The sequence below is a fragment of the Alosa pseudoharengus genome, unplaced genomic scaffold (genome assembly GCF_046254945.1).
Source record: "Alosa pseudoharengus isolate Yale_2024_CS ecotype anadromous, Long Island Sound unplaced genomic scaffold, YU_APseudo_1.1 YU_APseudo_1.1_scf_6, whole genome shotgun sequence".
In the NCBI taxonomy this organism is placed as follows: Eukaryota; Metazoa; Chordata; class Actinopteri; order Clupeiformes; family Clupeidae; genus Alosa; species Alosa pseudoharengus.
The window spans coordinates 41,203,733-41,224,962 of record NW_027468848.1 but is presented as its reverse complement, the minus strand read 5'-3'; the positions used below and the strand labels follow the sequence as shown (position 1 = coordinate 41,224,962).

At 41.6% G+C, this 21,230-nt stretch overlaps 1 long non-coding RNA gene across 3 annotated transcripts in view; it reads left to right on the top strand.

Annotated features, from left to right (window-relative positions):
• The window catches only part of LOC143105678 (uncharacterized), a 34,840-nt gene extending 21,625 nt beyond the window's left edge, over nucleotides 1-13,215 (top strand). The window contains exons 2-5 of one of the 3 annotated variants that reach the window (XR_012983517.1): nucleotides 10,606-10,729; nucleotides 11,049-11,112; nucleotides 11,296-11,387; nucleotides 12,011-13,215. This is a non-coding gene — a long non-coding RNA (uncharacterized LOC143105678). The remainder of the gene's footprint in view (nucleotides 1-10,605; nucleotides 10,730-11,048; nucleotides 11,113-11,295; nucleotides 11,388-12,010) is intronic. The other 2 variants (XR_012983516.1, XR_012983515.1) reach the window with 2 other exon arrangements.
• The last annotated feature ends 8,015 nt before the right edge of the window (nucleotides 13,216-21,230 follow it).

Below are 21,230 nucleotides of genomic sequence, written 5' to 3'. Positions count from 1 at the left end.
GACTCGCAGGCGGACTCTATTTGCTGGATGGACATAAGCCTACGCTCATTATTTTCAGCTTGTCAGAGACAAGGCTATGAAGAACATAATAGTTAGTGCACTTTGTGTGCGAAACCGAAAGATCTCTCAGCTCGCGAAATAGCACAAGTAAATTAATGAAACATCTAAAGTAGTGCCACGCTAATCTTTTTGATTCTTGATAAAACACAAACTATGCTGTTGTGCATGCCAGCTTTGTGCTGTGAACTTGAATTGAAGAGAATAAAGGGATAGAAATGCAGAAAAAGATTGTGTAGCCTGGCAGTGCCACCGCTCCCACCACGCGCATCACGCACTTTGCGTTGGGCACCAAAGGACAGAGGGGGCACCCAAATGTAACCAATGAATAGTAGCTTTACTGCAAACTGCGTTTCACTCTTCATCAATAACGTTTACAATGTCAAAATGCACTAACACGATGTTACATGCAAGTTTGATACCTTTTGGGTTCTCTCAATCACCACGTAGTAGCCTACTAGAATTGGTGGGTCTTCAATCATTCGTTTTCCAAGCATTTAGGCTACATGAAGCACATGATATGCTGAGTCGACTGAAACGCATTCCATTCAGATAGCTAGGTGGATACCAGGCTCATAATTCACTTGTATTCACGAAATGTGAAGCAACATGTCATATACTTCCATTTCCAAAGCAATGAAGGTTGCTTAAAACAACTTAACATTGTGCATATTATTGTTAATATTGTGCTATCAATGTAACTCAAACAAATAAGGCTTGTAAACAAGAGCTAGCAAAAGGGCATTATGACAACGTAAAGATCAATGCTCTTAACGTGACAGTGCACCATTTATAAGTAAAACAGCATTTCTTCAGAAATTAATGTTTAAAAATACACAGTAATGGTCTGTAAATAATAGGCCTTTTATTTTACTTTAGGTGTTTAAGTTATCATTTAAATGTCACTCACTCAAAGCCACTCACTTAGGGCACTGAAATGGCCAGCAGGCCACCATCTTGACATGTCTTTATTAAAGGAACCGTATGTAAAAATTGCCCTGATATGTCACTAGACATTAAGAAATCATGTTCATTTCAAATACTTATATCACTGACAACAGTAGTCTGGCCAGGATATTGTCATTTAAAAAGTGAAGTTGCAGCCCTCAACTGATGTTGATGTTGTCATGTTGTGTTTTGGCCTAATGCGCCACCCTCCACCTATCTACTAATCACAAAGTCAGTAGTGTTTTGTCATCCGGTTGCCAACTCTGCCAGTCAGAGGGGAGGGGAAGGGGATACACCGCTCTACAGTAATTTGAAAGTGATTGTAGTACCCGCTACTTGGCCACAATCTTACATACGGTTCCTTTAAGCTTTGATTTACAATATAGTAGGCTCTCTATTGATTTTAATGAGTAGGCCTAGGCCTTAAAGTTACAGTATTTCTATCACAATTTACCAGACTTTGACCTTTTGTCGGTTTTTAACAAAATTCTGACTATGATTGTTCCTTGTATTGCATCATGAGCACTGCGCCTATTGCGTTCTACTGTTGCCTTAAGCCTAGCTCAGTTATTATGCTATACCACATCTCCCTCCATTGGAAGAGCAAGCTGCATTGAGTGTAATAAACTGCATTTAGAATGGCAAATCCATATTTCTAGATATTTTGGTGAAAGTAACTTAAAAGTAATGCAATAGTAGTGTAATGCCTTACAATTCAGAGACAGTAATATTATAATGTAACAAATTACTTTGAAATGACAGTAATAAGTAATGCATAGTACATTACGATTTTGAAGTAACTTGCCCAACACTGATGATTAGCCTAAATTGTACGTCGGTTCAATGTTAATTTTCTCGCGAACCATTTATCACAGCAACTTGGCGCGAATAGCATTGGAAAGCTTAGATTCCGCACGTTCACCTGGTGTGTGATATCATATGTATAGGTTTAGTTGAACCTCATCTGCCAGGTATTTGACCTACCAGGTTGACACTTCAGCGTGAAAAATACACAATAATACTCAAAGCATACCTGAACCCGGGGAAATGCGGGGGGGGAGTGCGCCTGGGATGGCTTCTGAAGTAGCATCGCAAATGAGAGAAAATTTAGAAAATTCCAGACAGGGGGTGCCCTTGAACCCTCTCACCGTCTCTGAAAGCATAACCGTGGCTCAACAGGTAGATCTATAGATAGGCTAAACTCATTTTCTCATCTCATAAACTCATCTGACCGACCGGGTTGACACTTCAGCGTGAGAAATCGGGGGTGTGGCGTGTGAGTGTGTGAAACTAATCAAATGCGTGTGTCTCACGGCCAATGCGTGAGAGTTGGCACCTATGTTCATGACGCTATACTGTTACAATCAGGGGGTCAAGAGCGTGCAGATTAGCTTCGGCATGTTAGCATACGCCATTTTCAAATATGGCGCTGCATGGAGCATTTGGAACCAGCTCCATGCACGAAAATCCGTGTTGGGCACGAGCTCTCATGCGCGTACATGTTGGTGGGCGGGTACCTATCCGGCGGCTACAGCCAAACGTTATTCAGTGCGTATTTCTTCAGGATCCTATGAGAAGACGTGCATATTATGGTTGTTTATCCATCATATGACAAATAAACAAATAAATTAAATTGTATTGATCTTGTTTCGTTGTTGTTTGTCCCGAACAAACATAGCCTAAACATGATTAAAGACAATAAATTACAGCGGCATAAAGACCTTGTCTCGTTACACCATGGGTCTCCAACACGTTGCTCTCAACCTATTGCCGCCCCCTTTGGAGCTTGCCAGAGGCTGATCGAAGCACTAGGCTACTACATATAAACACAATTATTGCCGCGAGGCATTCCAGCCTACGAATTTAATAAAAAGTAAACCATGCATAATTTAAAAAAAAAGCTCAATTTAGGTTACTTCGCTATGCAATAAGGTTTCCATTAGATCACAGCGCACGTTCAATGAATGAAGGAAAGGCCTTGTCTCGCAATAAACAACTGGAAATTCCAACACTTTTTCCACTACACGAAACTTTACAGTGATCATCAAATACCCTCTAGATTTAAATGCCCATCAGTCTCAACATTTAACTATATAATAAGTCAAAAAGTAAATTAAATCCCATACCAAAACCGAAAATCGTCTGCGTTTGATAGCCTGGTATGCCGCTCCAAACAAAACGCATGTCTCACAATAATGTACAATGTAAGAAATAAAGGTCTGCCTTGAATAAGTCTACCTCAAATAAATACCTGTGCTTTGCAGCCTAAGTAAATAGCAGACCCTGGACATAATTTAGGATTTACGGAAAGTATGCAATCATACGATGTTGGACGCCTGGCGATGCTCTGGCCGTCTACTGTGCCTCTGACACCGCTGCCTCATTTGTATGGTAACTCCACAGGTGAGCGCGAAGATTGGATGTCGTGGATGCGTAAGTAAACTGTTTTTCGCTGAGTCCGCAGACAACATTCTCTTTAACCGTTACTTTACCATCTGCGGTGTACAACTCAAAGTAAAGACACCACATTTTAGATGAGTTGGGGACGTAATTTTCCGCTCAGGCTGACGTTCTGTGCGTCATCTTCAATACTATCTTCAATATTATTTTCAGAACAGGGTGGCTATTGAGGGCTTTGGCTCCAGTCATTATTGTGGCTACTGGCTATTATTGGCTTGATTTGGTCATGGGCCACCGCTAAAATACGTTTAGAGCACCCGCTGAGATGGCAAACAATAAAATAAAAAACAAACTAATCATAGACTGTAAAAATGCGCTACACTTGGCACTAAAAACCGAATAGTTTATTTATAGTTCGACTATGGATATTTCACGTCATGTTCGAATGCATATTTGCAGCAGGACAGCAGGCAGACCCACTGATCTATAATAGATCAGTGAGGCAGACCGCTCTTAGTTAGAGCCGCTGTGTTATCCAATGAAATTAAGTTGCGCTTCAGGCCGACTCCACTCGGACTCCATGCGCGTTCCCGATCAACTTTTTCTTCTTCTTGTTATGAGGCAAGGACTTTATGTGCATTATCGCCACCCTCTTACTGGAGGACGACTCTCTTTTTACAGAATATCCAATAAAAATCGACGTTGGTCCATGCGTCATTTCCAGCTTTGTAACTTGGCGCATGGTCAGAGCCGACTGGCGCTGGATCCGAACCCCAGTGTTCAAGATGGCGTTGACTATGAATTGGCCGGATTTACTAGCCTAGCCTCCGCCATTCATTTGTATGGAGGGCGGGACTTAGTCACTCTCTCCAGTTATATATAATACCTCCATGGTTACAATAGGCTTGTTTGACTTCGGCTGAGTCTGACTTGGTCTGGCTTACTACGTAAACGTGATCTTCAGAGCCTAGCCGGGAGGAGCTACAACAGAAGGCAGCTCATCCCGGACAGAAAGGCTACATTCTGCCTGACGTGACTCGCGGGAGATATCGCGGAATGTTGTTTGCAATAAACACAGCAGAACTTTCATTCTTACTCATTAAAATGAGCATGATGACTGACGAAATAAATTATTATGATGTAGTTTAAATAAACCACTGTTGTCATACAGTTAACAGGCCTGCATTGTAGCACATAAATTCAATATCAAGTGTTTCCCCTATATGTGTGTCTATCTATTTAGCCAACAGCAGAAAATAACAGAATATCCAAACGTTTTCAGTAGGCTAGCCTACCATTGTTGCAGAAATCACGTATAAGAAGGTATCCCTTCGATTTCTGTTTATTTTCGCATATTCCAACATAAGGAAGCAGCATGAGCCTCCAGTCATAATCGTCATGAGGACATTCCTCCCAAATGGCCCTATCACGTCTTTGAACTGACGTCATGAGGGCGTGTTTCAGCTCGTGCAGCTCGTGGAAGGCAACTGCAAGATCTGTCTGCAGGCTAAGACTCCCGCGATATTTTAAGGCCATGTGACATGGTGTCACGGTGGTAAGTCCCTCCCCGGCTGACAGAAGTCGGACAGAATTTCTAACCAGTATGCATTGCGTCCATCCCAGTATGCATTGTGTTCAACCCAGCATGCATCACATCAAGTCAGATCTGCACAGATCTGCCGCAAGTCGAACTCCCCTAATCTTTCTTGGTCTCTCAACTCCTGTCTGGTGAAGAAGCGCCTTCACTTTCTACGAACTGAAGAAAGCACACCTATGTCCTAGGATTAACAGACTTCTACCGTTTTACCATTGAGAGCATACTCACTAACTGCATCTCTGTATGGTACGGCAACTGCAACGCTGCTGATCGCAAGGCACTACAAAGAGTAGTGAAATCTGCTCAGAAAGGACTATTGGCTCCAAACCCCTGGAAATCCAGAGTTCTCGCGAGAGCACAATGGAATTGTCTCTGCAAGGCACTCTGGCAATGAGCAATGATACGTTACTTTTACCCCTTGCATCCCGGGGAACCAATCAAATTGGCGTATCTGATATAGGCGGGCCAGACGCAAGCTAAACGCTGCCACAGCGCTGCAACGGTGGAGGTCAGTAAACATTGGTCGTAGTGTTATCCAGCCTATCCAGCTGTTATGTAGCCTAGGCCTATATTTAAACTTATATATTCATTTTCTATATGTTTTCCCCTTTTTTGTACTGTACTTGTTTTAATGATATCTTCAATGTGTCGGAGATGTTTTGTCCATCTGTCTGTGTCTGGTGAGCCAAATACAAAAGTCCACTATTGGGCTAGCTATACATTTATTTATTTTATTCTATTCTAATCCTCGATGCGTAGTGTAGGCCTATGGATGGAGAATGCTTTTCCAGTAGCCTATATTTAGGATTCAGATGAAAAACTGTAGTGCTCTTGCAAAACTCGTTTGGAAAAGAAAGGATATAGCCTACCAACGATGTGAGGTGAATTGCACGGATGAAAAGCCTACTACATGATTTTGTGCTTCTTTGTCAATCGGATCTTCGTCAAAATTAAACACCATTGTGTGACAAGTGTAAAACTGTGGCCTGGCTGACATGCACTGAAACGACCGAACATAATTGAACATAACCTGAACCCTAGCTAAGACAAAAGCCTACCTGCCCCAGAGCGATCTTGAGAGAGTCATCCATCCTTTATCACATCACAACTGGACTACTGTAATGCTCTCTACACTGGCATCGATCAATCCCAGCTCCACCGCCTGCAGTTGGTTCAGAACTCAGCCTCCCGACTCCTCACCTGCACTAAACGCGAACATATCACCCCAGTTCTGGCTTCACTCCACTGGCTCCCCATCCACTACCGCATCAATTTCAAACTCCTCTTGACTGTATACAAATCTCTCCATGGTCTGGCCCCCACCTACCTGTCTGATCTTCTCCACCACCATTCCCCTTCCAGAGCACTACGGTCAGCAGACCAACTGTGGCTGGAAGAACCCAGGGCCAGGCTGAAAACTAGGGGGGACAGAGCCTTTTCAGTGGCAGCCCCTAGACTCTGGAACTGCCTCCCCCTCCACATCCGTTCAGCTCAGTCTCCAAATGTTTTTAAGTCCCTTTTAAAGACCACCTTTTTTCACTTGCCTTTGGCTAGTGTCTCCCCTTATGCCCCAGTGTTTAGTTTTAAATGTTCTTTTTTCTGCATTTCTTAATTTATTTTAACTGTAGCCCTTTTTGTTTTTGTGCCTTCCTGTTTTTATTTATTGCACTTTATTGTGAAGCACTTTGGTGCGGCGCTATATAAATAAAATTGACATTGACATTGAACAAAACCTATCCCCTACCAGGTTAAGTTCAGAGCCTATGTTACCATAGTAATTTACATAGCCTGCTCATTTTGGAACCAGGTTTACGCTTACTCTGGGTTAACATACCCAGTTAAAGGTGCTCTAAGCGATGCTGGGCAAAAACTAAACAGAGAGCTAGCTCGCTACTTCCTCCCCCTCCCTCCCGCGCTGCATGTGTATGTGTATGTGTGTGTGTGTGTGTGTGTGTATGTGTTGTCCTTCTTTGTTTCCCCATTCTGTTCTGCTATACAAAAAAGAATGGTTGAATGCTGGGCCTCTATGACATCACAGCACCTCATTACTTGCACCTGGTAGAGCTCTACTGCTAGAGTTGATTACTTGCACCTGGCAGAGTTCTAAGCCATCTGGCAATAGGGGAGTTCGACTTGCGGCAGATCTGTGCAGATCTGACTTGATGTGATGCATGCTGGGTTGAACACAATGCATACTGGGATGGACGCAATGCATACTGGTTAGAAATTCTGTCCGACTTCTGTCAGCCGGAGAGGGACTTACCACCGTGACACCATGTCACATGGCCTTAAAATATCTCGGGAGTCTTAGCTTGCAGACAGATCTTGCAGTTGCCTTCCACGAGCTGCACGAGCTGAAACACGCCCTCATGACGTCAGTTCAAAGACGTGATAGGGCCATTTGGGAGGAATGTCCTCATGACGATTATGACTAGAGGCTCATGCTGCTTCCTTATGTTGGAATATGCGAAAATAAACAGAAATCGAACGGATACCTTCTTATACGTGATTTCTGCAACAATGGTAGGCTAGCCTACTGAAAACGTTTGGATATTCTGTTATTTTCTGCTGTTGGCTAAATAGATAGACACACATATAGGGGAAACACTTGATATTGAATGTATGTGCTACAATGCAGGCCTGTTAACTGTATGACAACAGTGGTTTATTTAAACTACATCATAAGAATTTATTTCGTCAGTCATCATGCTCATTTTAATGAGTAAGAATGAAAGTTCTGCTGTGTTTATTGCAAACAACATTCCGCGATGTCTCCCGCGAGTCACGTCAGGCAGACTGTAGCCTTTCTGTCCGGGATGAGCTGCCCTCTGTTGTAGCTCCTCCCGGCTAGGCTCTGAAGATCACGTTTACGTAGTAAGCCAGACCAAGTCAGACTCAGCCGAAGTCAAACAAGCCTATTGTCTAATGGGCTGGGCTGAGCTGTCTGTATGAAGGTGTGTGCATGTAACCTTTGACCTGTATGTCCGATTTTCATGAATGAGGTACCGTTGGAATCCTCGAATGAAGCTCAGTTCAATGCCTTGCCAGCACCAAGTGTAAAGGTCATGTAAAAAAGATGGCAGAGCACTTCTCTCTTTTTTAAAGTGAATCCATGTTCATACAGGTAATTTAAAAAAAAATATATATTTTCCAAATCCATTCAGCCCAGTTCAATGCCTTGCCAGCACTAAATCATGTAAAAAAAGATTCGCGCTCTGCCATCTTTTTTAAAAGTGAATCCATGTTCATACAGGCGTTCTGTGGAGGCTGCCATCTTGTGGCGACGCCATTACTGAGCTGTTACTGGTATGTAAACAAACCTCCGTGATAACGCACCCTCAATGACAGCTACAGCCAGGCAGTATGGCTTGTTGGGTTGATGATGTTAGGTTAAATGGCCTCCGGTCACAGATGAAGGTACAAGCGATCTTACAGATTATTTATGAAAATAGCTTAGAGTAGAGAATGAGGAAATAAAGACATAATTAGGACTAGGTTGATATTATATCTACTTAACTACTGTAGCTAGCTAACGTTAGCAATAACTATGCTAGCTAGGCTAGCTAACGAGAAAACTACAAATATCTGTCCATTTGGCATGTTTTCCCACTCGACATTATAAAAGAAGTAGTGAGACAGTCGTAAATCGCGGGCTGTTATCCCAGTGGACACAACCAATCCAATTTGGTATGTAAACAAACCTCCGTGATAACGCACCCTTAATGACAGCTAGCTCTACAGCCAGGCAGTATGGCTTGTTGGGTTGATGATGTTAGACAGTGGCCTCCGGTCACAGATGAAGGTACTGTACAAGCGATCTTACAGATTATTTATGAAAATAGCTGAGTAGAGAACGAGGAAATAAAGACATAATTGGGACTAGGTTGATATTATATCTACTTCACTACTGTAGCTCTAACGTCAGCAATAACTATGCTAGCTAGGCTAGCTAACGAGGAAACTATAAAAATATATGTCCATTTGGCAACAATAAATAAATGAATGGATATCAAACAAACAAATTTATGTCTTAAAAGTCAAGAATTGAAGAAAAGGAGAGTGCTGCGTTGGGTCAATTGTTTGAAGAAAACATCAGGTGCTCATCAGAAAGGACATGAGAACTTCAATTTTTAGCTTGTGACTATCCCCAAAGTATAAAGGCCCTATAGGTTCCTTGTTGAAGGTGGTAGTCTTAAAAATCCAAGGCACACTGATGTTGATGAAAGAAGTTAAAAATCCTTTATTTTAAGGGATAACGCCTACGCGTTTCGACTGCAAATCAGTCTTCATCAGGGCAAACTTTGTTACTTCTTACAAAGGTGCTTTTAAAATGGATTCCATGTCATGTGACAAAGTGGAATGGCCAATCAGAATCAGTGCATTGTGAAATGCTTTTGAAACATAAAAGTCCCATCACCATTTTGCACAATAGACAATATACAAAAAATAACAGAAAATAACAAAACTGTCTACTATTTAATAGGACCCAGATAAGTTCTCAGTTACAAAAATGCATTGAGAGAGGCCAAGTCCTAAGTCTTAATGGCAAAGTGCCTGGATACAGACAACTATAGGTGCCTGGGCACAGACAAACAGGTAGACATAGTGTATTCTTTGAATATTAGAAGACTATAATGGCAATGTTCATTAAGAGTCATCACATTCAGTAGTAGTATCACATATAAGGCAGTCCATGATATAACATTACAGACTTAAAAATAAGACAGTAGGCAAACAAGGGGTACTTCATAGAAAAGGAGAAAAGTCAATTTCTTCATTTAGTCCAGGATAGGATGTGGCCCTCAATGTATGGATCCAAAAAGTTTCCCTCTGTAAGAGCCATTTCAGTCTGTCTCCCCCCCTGGTGCTATTTGGAATTATTTCAATAGCCATGGCTTTTAGAGTCATGTGGTTAGTATGGCCAGCATTTTTGTAGTGTTGAGCCATTGGATAGTTGGGATTCTGTGTTTTGATAGCATTCTTATGTTCAGCCAGTCTTTGACGCAATTTTCGTTTGGTGCGGCCCACATAAAAACATCCACATTCACATTCCAATCTATACACCACAAATGTTGAGTTACAGTTGGCAAAGTCACGACAATAAAAGACTCTCTGTGTAAAAACATCCACAAACTTGTCCTCCCTCTTAATGTTATCACAATGATTGCAGCCACCACACCTGTAGGTGCCTTTTGTCTTAGGGAAGTATAGCTTGGGTTTCTCAGCTGGTAAGTGGCTTTTGACCAAACTGTCTTTGAGTGTTGGTGCCCTTCGAAAGGAAGACGGTGATAAACATTTCGGGTACACCACTTTCACCTGATTGCTTAAATGTGCTGTCTAAGGGCCTTTCATATGCCCCAACATTCCAGACCAGTTATTTTCAGACAAAAGTTGACCTGTTTAAGTTTTTCCGCAATCTGCATTTGAAGGCCTGGTATCACAATAGAGAAGTAACAGCTGATGGACCTGTGCATCCGGGTGATGGAGCTAGGGAGCCACATAGCCCATTTAGACCAAAGTCCATCTTTTTTCCACTCAGCAACAATGTCTGACTAAATGCATATATGAAAAAAGTGGACCATGATGTTGAGAAACTTTTTCAGAGCTTCGGGACAACAACTCACTCCAACCTGACTGCAGGAGAAAAGCGGGCAATCCAGTGGCTGAAAACTAATGATGATCTAGTTATCCGAGCAGCTGACAAAGGAGGAGCGACTGTCGTTTGGGGTAAGGAACAGTACATTTATGAAGCTCTAAGACAGCTAAATGACCAACACTACTATGCCCCCCTTCAATCCAACCCTATCATTTCATTTACTAATGAACTGAAGAATTTGTTAGATGAGGCTTTGAAAAGAAATTGGATAACTACTAATAAACTGAATTTCCTTCTCCCAAAGGAGCCTCGACTGGCCACTTTTTACTTGCTGCCAAAGATACATAAGTGTCTCGAAACACCACCAGGCAGGCCTATCATTAGTGGCATTGACAGCATTACTGAGCCAGTGTCTAAATATATTGACTTTTTTATTAAACCTTTAACCAGCTCCCTTAAGGCATACCTTCAAGACACCACTGATGTATTGAAGAAACTGGAAGAAATTAAAAAAGTGAATAATGCTTTCCTGGTAACTATGGATGTTGAGGCTCTGTATACTAACATTGCACATGAAGAGGGCTTAGAAGCCCTAAGACACTTTCTTCAACAAAGGCCTAATGCTGACTGCCCCCCTACAGATTTCTTAGTGGACCTAACAAACTGGACTTTAAGAAATAACATCTTTCTATTCCAGGACAAGCTCTATCGGCAAATCAAAGGCACTGCTATGGGCGCGGCCTATGCACCCAACTATGCTGGACTGTATTTGGGTCTGTGGTAAGAGAGGTACATTTACAGCCACATCAATCCCTTCAAACATTTAATAAAATGGTATGGGAGATATATCGACAACCTCTGTTTTATCTTTTCTGGGCCTGAAGATAAACTCGTTGCATTCCACCACTACCTGAACTCCACTAACTCCAACATCAGACTCAGTCTGGAATATAGTGCCACAGAAATTAATTTTCTTGATTTGACAATCAGCATTGACACTGATGGCATTTTACACACTACAATTTACAGAAAAAGCACAGACAGGAACACCATTTTGAGGGCTGACAGTTTCCATCCTAAAAGTCTGATAACTAATATCCCATACGGCCAGTTTCAAAGACTGAGAAGGATATGTGATGAAGATGGGGACTTTGAACACCAGGCTGATGATATGTTTCACAGATTCAAACAAAGAGGCTATGAAAATAAAGTTTTAGCGATGGCCTTGACTAAAACAAAATCTCTAAAGAGAAAACAACTGATGTCAAAGAGAACACGATTGAAATCACAACGAGACTCTAGAACATTTTTCTCTATACAATACAGCAACATGGCCTATAAAGTTAAAAATATAATCACACAAAACTGGAACATATTATTGAGCGATGACACCCTCTCCTCATTGTTTGCAGAATTTCCAACTGTCTCCTTTCGAAGGGCACCAACACTCAAAGACAGTTTGGTCAAAAGCCACTTACCAGCTGAGAAACCCAAGCTATACTTCCCTAAGCCAAAAGGCACCTACAGGTGTGGTGGCTGCAATCATTGTGATAACATTAAGAGGGAGGACAAGTTTGTGGATGTTTTTACACAGAGAGTATTTTATTGTCGTGACTTTGCCAACTGTAACTCAACATTTGTGGTGTATAGATTGGAATGTGAATGTGGATGTTTTTATGTGGGCCGCACCAAACGAAAATTGCGTCAAAGACTGGCTGAACATAAGAATGCTATCAAAACACAGAATCCCAACTATCCAATGGCTCAACACTACAAAAATGCTGGCCATACTAACCACATGACTCTAAAAGCCATGGCTATTGAAATAATTCCAAATAGCACCAGGGGGGGAGACAGACTGAAACGGCTCTTACAGAGGGAAACTTTTTGGATCCATACATTGAGGGCCACATCCTATCCTGGACTAAATGAAGAAATTGACTTTTCTCCTTTTCTATGAAGTACCCCTTGTTTGCCTACTGTCTTATTTTTAAGTCTGTAATGTTATATCATGGACTGCCTTATATGTGATACTACTACTGAATGTGATGACTCTAAATGAACATTGCCATAGTCTTCTAATATTCAAAGAATACACTATGTCTACCTGTTTGTCTGTGCCCAGGCACCTATAGTTGTCTGTATCCAGGCACTTTGCCATTAAGACTTAGGACTTGGCCTCTCTCAATGCATTTTTGTAACTGAGAACTTATCTGGGTCCTATTAAATAGTAGACAGTTTTGTTATTTTCTGTTATTGTATATTGTCTATTGTGCAAAATGGTGATGGGACTTTTATGTTTCAAAAGCATTTCACAATGCACTGATTCTGATTGGCCATTCCACTTTGTCACATGACATGGAATCCATTTTAAAAGCACCTTTGTAAGAAGTAACAAAGTTTGCCCTGATGAAGACTGATTTGCAGTCGAAACGCGTAGGCGTTATCCCTTAAAATAAAGGATTTTTAACTTCTTTCATCAACATCAGTGTGCCTCGGATTTTTAAGACTACCACCTTCAACAAGGAACCTATAGGGCCTTTATACTTTGGGGATAGTTACAAGCTAAAAATTGAAACAAATTTATGTTTTTCATTTGTGACCATTGTTTATCTAATTTCCACATTTCAAAAGGAAAGAGTAAGGTACAGCTAACTGCTATCTGTGCAAACTGTATGGTAACGTTAGGCTACCAGACGGGCAGTCGACCAGGGGTATTTTGTGTATCTTACATTTTTGTTGTTCCTCCAACTGGTAATTTTATTGCTGCTATTGGAACAATTGAAAACGGATCATGTTTTCCCACTCGACATTATAAAAGAAGTAGTGAGACAGTCGTAAATCGCGGGCTGTTATCCCAGTGGACACAACGAATCCAATAGGAGGCACTGGCGCAATGCTACCCAGCAACAGCTCAGTAATGGCGCCCGCTTACTTCCGGTAGTTTCGCCGGATTCGTGTATAGAACTGGACAGTGTGGCTGCATTCTGCAGTGTTCTATGGAATTGAAGCCGCCGAGGCGAAGCCATCTTGGAAGATTTGGAGCCAATTTGAAGTGCGGCTGCGCAGCAAAAGTTGAAGCATGCGCAGTGAAGAGGAGTCGCGGTCAGGCACGCCCACTCAGTTGCCACTAAGCGAGTTAAACACGCCCCTTGTCAAGTGAAACCCGCCCCTTTCTCATTTCCACAACGCAGGTCGACTCTGCGCCGAAGGCTAGCTGGCTGGATGAATTTTGCGGCTGTGACATAGCTAAACAGTACAAACAACAATCGGTTTGTTCTTGTCTGGTAAGTGTTGCGTATCAACTGAAAAGTTTTTTTTTGTCTATTGGTGTTCTTAAATACATCTAAGAGAGCTTATTATGTTGATTATAGACTGTGACAATTTAGTATGGTGAATACTAATGAGCTAACAACAGAAATACGGACAGCGAATTACATGGTAACGTTAGCAGCTACATTAACGTTACCGTTAACGGGAGGCTAAGTTAGTCGTTGAAGTGAAGCAGTGTTTCCCATACATTGACTTATTTGTGGCGGCCCACCACAATATCAACACTGACCACCACACAATGATTTTCTATATTGTACTACTTAAATTGGATAAAATTGGATCCTGTCATTGTAGAGCTATGTGTGCCCTTTGCACAGCCTCTCCTTGTGTCTCTGTCTCTCAATGAACCTGCATGCACATAATCTATATGTTGGCATAGAAGACGACTGTTAAATCGTGATTAAATCCGGTTAGCATCGATGCATGATATACTTGGTTTTATTAGTTGTTGCTGTTTTCAAATATCTCAATCTTAATGTATGCCATCTCAACATGGAGTAACCATTGACTGTACATGGGGATTAATGACACTATACAGTCAGTACAGTATATGATCGATGTGATAAAGCAACAGTATGATGTGATAAAGCAACGCAAGTTAACGTTAACGTAATGTGAAGCATGGACCTCATCTACCAGTCATGTTAATGTAACTACTAGCCAGTTTGCCAGCGTTGCATTTTTTCTAACGTTAACGACAGACACCTCTGTTAGAGCTACTTCTGTGATGGTAGGTCGGTAGCATAGATAGACTGTAAAAAATAGATCGGTAGGTCGGTAGTTGTAGACCGCATAAGTGAATGATCGATAAATGAAACGCCTGCATTAAACACTACGCCAAGAACCAGTCACTTCCCAGGGATATCGGTGAACATTTGAGAAAGACCTTAGTTTGTCATCTAACGTCCATGATCAGTCATACTGATAACGTTATTTTTCAAGCTGACGCAAGTTAATAACATTCACACCGCATATTTAAATGTGTAGTTAACATTAGGTAGGCTGTGAAGTTTATTGCACACATATTAATTCATTGGTATTACTAGTGGTGTTGAGTGCCTGATTAGATGCTTTGTAATGTTGTAAAATTGTCTGACTAACTTTATTGTAACTTTCCTTTTTGCAGGTAAGATATGGGTGATGGCTGAATGTACTGGAGGTGGCGGCAAGGTGGTCTCCATGGTCTACATTAGTCTGCAAGCAAGGGAATGCCTACGTGAAGTGGTTTGACTGGGGTGGTCTGAGGTGGCATGTCCTCCCCCTTTCTCCAAGTCCCCTGACATCCATCTCCCTGACATCATCACCCACCGTCACTGGACCAACCTGAAGCCCCTTATACATGGGACATGGCACAGCACCACTACGTTCTGAAAACACATGACTTTCAATAACTTGCGTGGCACCAAGAAAGGTCTGCCGCTGCTCTGAACCTTCTGTTAATGTGACATCATTCCTACTTGAGGCTGTACACATCCCTTTGTTTCTATTTTCTTTATTGATGTCACCCAAACTTCAACTTTCTGTATGCCCCTGAACTCACACAAATTGTTAATTGCAATGTGCCATTTAACCAGTGGTGTAGTCTAGTTAGTTAGTTGTAGTGGTGTACTGATCCAAAAATAATTTAGTGGAAATGCATGGATTCCAGTTTCTTCCAGTAGCAGCAACTGGAATCCATGCATTTCCATGGAATTATTTTCGGAATCTGATCCCTTAGCATACCTGTTCATTCTTACTCGTCGCTCGACTTATCATGACTAAATTCAAGATGGCTGCAAACGCTAAACTTCGTGAAGATACTGTCTGTATAAATCGTCTTGTAAGTAAACTACCAGTGCTTTTTCAAAGTTCTCAATGTCTCGTTTTAAATGTCAGGGCCCTCGGAAGTCTACCAATGAAGTGTGGAGATACATTGAGCCTCGTAAATGGAAATGCCGAAGCACCACCATTGAAAAAGCTGTTGGATTGTTGGAAGATTTTGGAGTGCAGGGGACAAGCCGAGATGGGCTATGAGACATACGTTCACGATCGGTATCATGTTTCAACACACTTTAGGTCAATATCACACCGGAATTCTCCTTTAAAGTCCATGAGCCACAGGCCCAAAAAGGGGCGTGTCACTACCACTTGGGGGGGCAAATTCTCACTATATTTTTCTGAAAGCTACATATCTCTGGAGTATAAAATGGTATGATAGCAAGTTGGATCTTGTAGCTTTGTGGCTGTACAGGCCTTCAAAGTTGACCTCTGATTTGAAAAAAGGAAATTCCGCCTATCGGCTTTTTTTTGTTAAACCACTCATAAGAGCCCAGAAAATAATCCAAACCTCATTATTACTGATACATATGTGGTGTTTGATGTTGGCATACATATTTTGAATCATTATGTGATTTTGCCCTTCATTTTGGTTGATAAAATTCAAGATTTATGTGTAATAATGAGCAAATCTACGTTTTCAGAGACACAACGTGTTGCAGCACTGAAATGCCCACTACCTCATTAATCAATGTATTTATACCTTCTTACCTCCCAGCAGAGACTTGAAATACAAATGATTACATAGGTCTGCATTGCTATGCTATTTACTATTTGTAAATGTACTATTCGGACATTCGGGAACACCCCAAAATTCAGTAAATTAGTATTTAACTAGATGTACCGCAGAGCGGTACAAAATATGACCGCCGCCCAGTCCAGCACATTTTTTACACAAAAATAAATCACGCTGAAAGGCCTATATGATTCTAACTGTCTCACTAAATTGCATTATCCACACTCAATTCTCACTGGTATCTGCTAGACAACAAGTACCAAAACATGATTAGTTCATAGATTTCACATGTAAAATTCATTTTATACAACCTCACCTCCATCTTGCCTGTTCATAATTCTGAGAAATTCTTGAATTGTGTGCATGTGTGCATGTACATGTTTATGTTATGCGTGTGTGTGTGTGTGTGTGTGTGTGTGTGTGTGCGTGCTTGTGTGTATGCCTGCGTATGTGCCTGTGCATGCAAGCGTACATATGTCTACTGTGTGAGTATGTGTCATACGTATGATTACTGTGAATGTATGTGTGTGTGTGTGTGTTTGTGTATCTGTTTGTGCACATGTGTGCACATGAAATGGGTTAACATGACCCCTGGAGGCAAACATATGGAAAAAAATGGTCATCCTAGGCCCTACAGTTCTCAAGATATTCACAGAGAACTGTGTCTGCCCTACCCTCCTTTCGGGGGGTCCAGTCCAGCGGGGGGGCTACAGATCAAAATGAAAAATTACGGTTCCATGCTATCCATGTGGGGGTACATGCCCACCAAGTTTTGTGTACCCCGGTCTTTCAGTGTCCCGGGAATCCTTGTTGGTGTACATCACTAAATGTACACATAAATTATTTTATTGTAAGGCCCCCCATGAACGAAAGTACACAAAACTTGGCATGCATTCGGAGGGTGTCATAATGATCCTACACTTTTAATTTCGTGCAGTTTTGACCTTGTCAGCCAGAGATATTGTGATGAAAACACCTAATTTTTTGCTTTTTAATTTTTAACTAGGTGGCGCTATACATGAAATAAGTGGTAATGGGATGGGTTGACATGCCCCCTTAAGACCAACATACATAAAAAAGGTGGACCTCCTAGGCCCTACGGTTATCGAGATATTCACAGAAAACTGTCTCCGGCCACCTACAGGCCAGTTGGTGTATAGTAACATAAATTAATTTATTGTGTGGCCCCCCATGAACGGAATTCCACGAAACTTGGCGTGCATACAGAGGGTGTCATAATGATCCTACACTTCCAATTTTGTACAGTTTTGACTTTGTTAGGTCACAGATACCTTCAATTACAACACCTCATTTTTACTTTTTTGTGTTTAACTAGGTGGCGCTATACATGAAATGAGTCGTTATGGAATGGGTTGACATGGCCCCTTGAGATCAACATACAAAAAAAAATGGTCCTCCTAAACCCTACGGTTTTCGAGATATTCACAGAAAACTGTGTCTGCCCTACCCTCCTTTCGGGGGGTCCAGTCCAGCGGGGGGGGGCTACAGATCAAAACGAAAAACGATGGTTCCATGCTATCCATGTGGTGTTACATGCCCACCAAGTTTCGTGTACCCCGGTCTTTCAGTGTCCCGGGAATCATTGACAGAAATTTGGGCATGCGAAAAAGAAAAAAAAAGAAAAAAAAAAATCTTCGCTGCGCGGCAGTCATAATAAGAGATATTCCAAGAGATCAAAACATCATGATTACCAATCACATATTACCTTTACATTCAAGGAATACCATATTGTTCACATCACCACATGTACCCAGCTTAACATAAATATTATAATTTTATCATGTCCAGGGCACATGAAATACATACAGTGTATTGTACAACACTGTGTATAAGCCACCCGACAGTGTTTTATGCAAGTTAAAAGAAACAAAACCATATACCATATTAACTGCCCCCATGTATTAACCTCATAGCTGAAGAAATTTGGCAAAATCAATGTATAAGCTGGAGCTAATAGTTGGGAAATTATGGTAATTGCATCACAGGTGCTAAAATGATCTACATTATACATTTCAGTTGTACTTTTGACTAGTAAGAATGTGGGAATGAGATGTAGATGAACTGGTTGGTGAAAATATACATACTTTACACATTGTTATCATTATGTACTATTATTATTATTATTATTATAATACTTAAAATTGTCTTTCATCTGATGTTAAAATAATTTCCATTGAAAATAAATAATAACTATTTTCCAAGACTTGATCTACAAGTACATACATTTACAACAGTTTTAAAAATTCTACACAGTTCTGATGAGATGAGACAGAAACTGAAATTGGATCAATCCATTTTCAGAGGAACATGAGTTAATTTGCATATCTACAGCAGGCAAAGCAACACAAGAGGTTAGGGATGATCTGATTCAGGCTCATACTACAGGCAAAGATCATGACATAGAGGCTGGAGTCAGATACACCTAAGCACAAATTCCATGATACATTGACAAAGCAAAAATTAAAGACATTTACGAGCATGAGTCAAAAAAGAAAACACAGGCACATGGCAAGACCATCATGTTAAAGACTGGACATGAGAGAAGTCTTTTGTCACCCTCTTGGACCTTAACCATGGTCATTGGCGACACCTGAGGGGACCCCAAGGAAAACCTCTAAAGCAGCACTTGCAAAGCATTTGCAGAAACTTGCATCACTATCAGATAATCTTTCAGATGAATATAATACAGCAACAATCATTGATGGAATGTCTCTGGTCCAGAAGGTCAATAACAATGTCTCAACTTATGCAGACATTGCTGCTGCTATTCATAGCATGATCCGTAAAGAGGCAAAGCAGAGGCAGATAATTTTTTAGATTAAATTAGATTAGATTTAGCTTTATTGTCATTGTGCAGAGAACAAGTACAGAGACAACGAAATGCAGTTTGCGTCTAACCAGAAGTGCAAAAAAGCAGAAAAGTGCAATGTGATATACTGTACACAGTATAGGCAGGTGGTGCATAGACAGGACAAGAAATATAGTGCAGTGTAGACAGTAGTATACAGTTGTTTTGCAGAAGGTGGTTTAGAGTAGCATAAATTAAATATAAATATGTGCAGTGTATTAGCAGTTACCTGCAGTAAGAGCAGAATAAATATGGCTATGTACTGTAATATGAACAATGTATGAACAACATGTACAGGTATGTGCAATGTAGTGGTGGTACCATTATAGTAGTAGTAAGAACAATATAGATATATGCAGTGTATTAACAGAATATATTACAGAAAAACTGAATAAATATGGATATTTAGTATGAACCATATAGACAGATATGTACAGTATGTACAACTATGTGCAGTGTGGTAACAGTACCATTGTAGTGCAGAAACAGTAACATTACAATAGTATTAATAATAAGTGTATGTGCAGGATGAAAAGCAGTGGACTATGGCTATGTACAGTATAAGTGTAATTACAGTATGGACATTTGTAAATAAATAGATGGGTGGGATAGGGTAGTGCAGTTGTGGGGGGGGGGGGGCTAGGGGATGTCCGCCTCCTTGTTGTCCCTGTCAAGGTTGCCATGGTCGTGGACACCTCAACAGGCACAGGCAAGGAGGCATCAGGCGGGGCAGGGGGTGATGGGGGCTTAGTTGGTTGGATGTCACCGGGATGCAGAGCTAGAGTTCAGTAGGGTGACAGCCACAGGAAAGAAGCTTCCTCTGAACCTGCTGGTTCGGATGCGGAGAGACCTGTAACGCCTCCCGGAGGGGAGTGGAGTGAACAGTCTGTGGTTGAACAGTCTTTGATGATGCGCGCCTTACGCAAGCATCGCTTGCCCTGGATGGCATCGATGGAGGGGAGTGAGGAACCGGTGATGTGTTGGGCAGTTTTCACCACCCTCTGCACTGCAGTGCTTTCCGGTCGTGGGCAGAGCAGTTGCCATACCAAACTATGATACAGTTGGTGAGGATGCTCTCGATGTTGCAGCGGTAGACGTTCACCAGGATCTGAGGAGACAGATGGACCTCAGAAAGAAGAGACGCTGGTGAGCCTTTTTGATCAGGGTAGAGGTGTTGAGGGTCCAAGAGAGGTCCTCAGAGATGTGCACACCCAGAAACTTGAAGCTGGTGACATGCTCCACCTCAGTCCTGTTGATGAGAATGGGTGTGTGTGTGCTAGCTTTAGACTTCCTGAAGTCCACAATGAGCTCTTTGGTCTTCTTGGTGTTGAGAGCCAGGTTGTTATCAGTGCACCACGATGTTAGGTGCTGGACCTCCTCCCTGTAGGCCGTCTCATCGTTATTGCTGATGAGCCCAATCACCGTAGTGTCATCTTTAAACTTGACAATGGTGTTAGAGCCATGTACAGGTGTGCAGTCGTAGGTGAAGAGGGAGTAGAGGAGAGGGCTCAGCACACATCCCTGTGGTACACTGGTGTTCGATGGTTGAGGAGGTGCGATTATCTAACCTAACAGACTGAGGTCTGTTGGTTAGGAAGTCCAGAATCCATAAGTTTGGTTTTTCTTTTATCACATACACATATATTGGTAGATGTTTTTTCTTTACCTTAACATGTTTCGACGTATACTTCCGTCTTCATCAGAAGGTCACACGGTGTAGTGTGACGCATTTTTATCAGCTGATGTTGTTAAGGAGGTGTGATCCACCTGTCAGTTTTTTGACAGGTGGACGCAAAACAGTCTCCAAATAAAACGCACATCGGCCTGTTGCCTATTCTGCCATGCAGCTTGTGACAATATATCGTCCAAAATGCTTGAT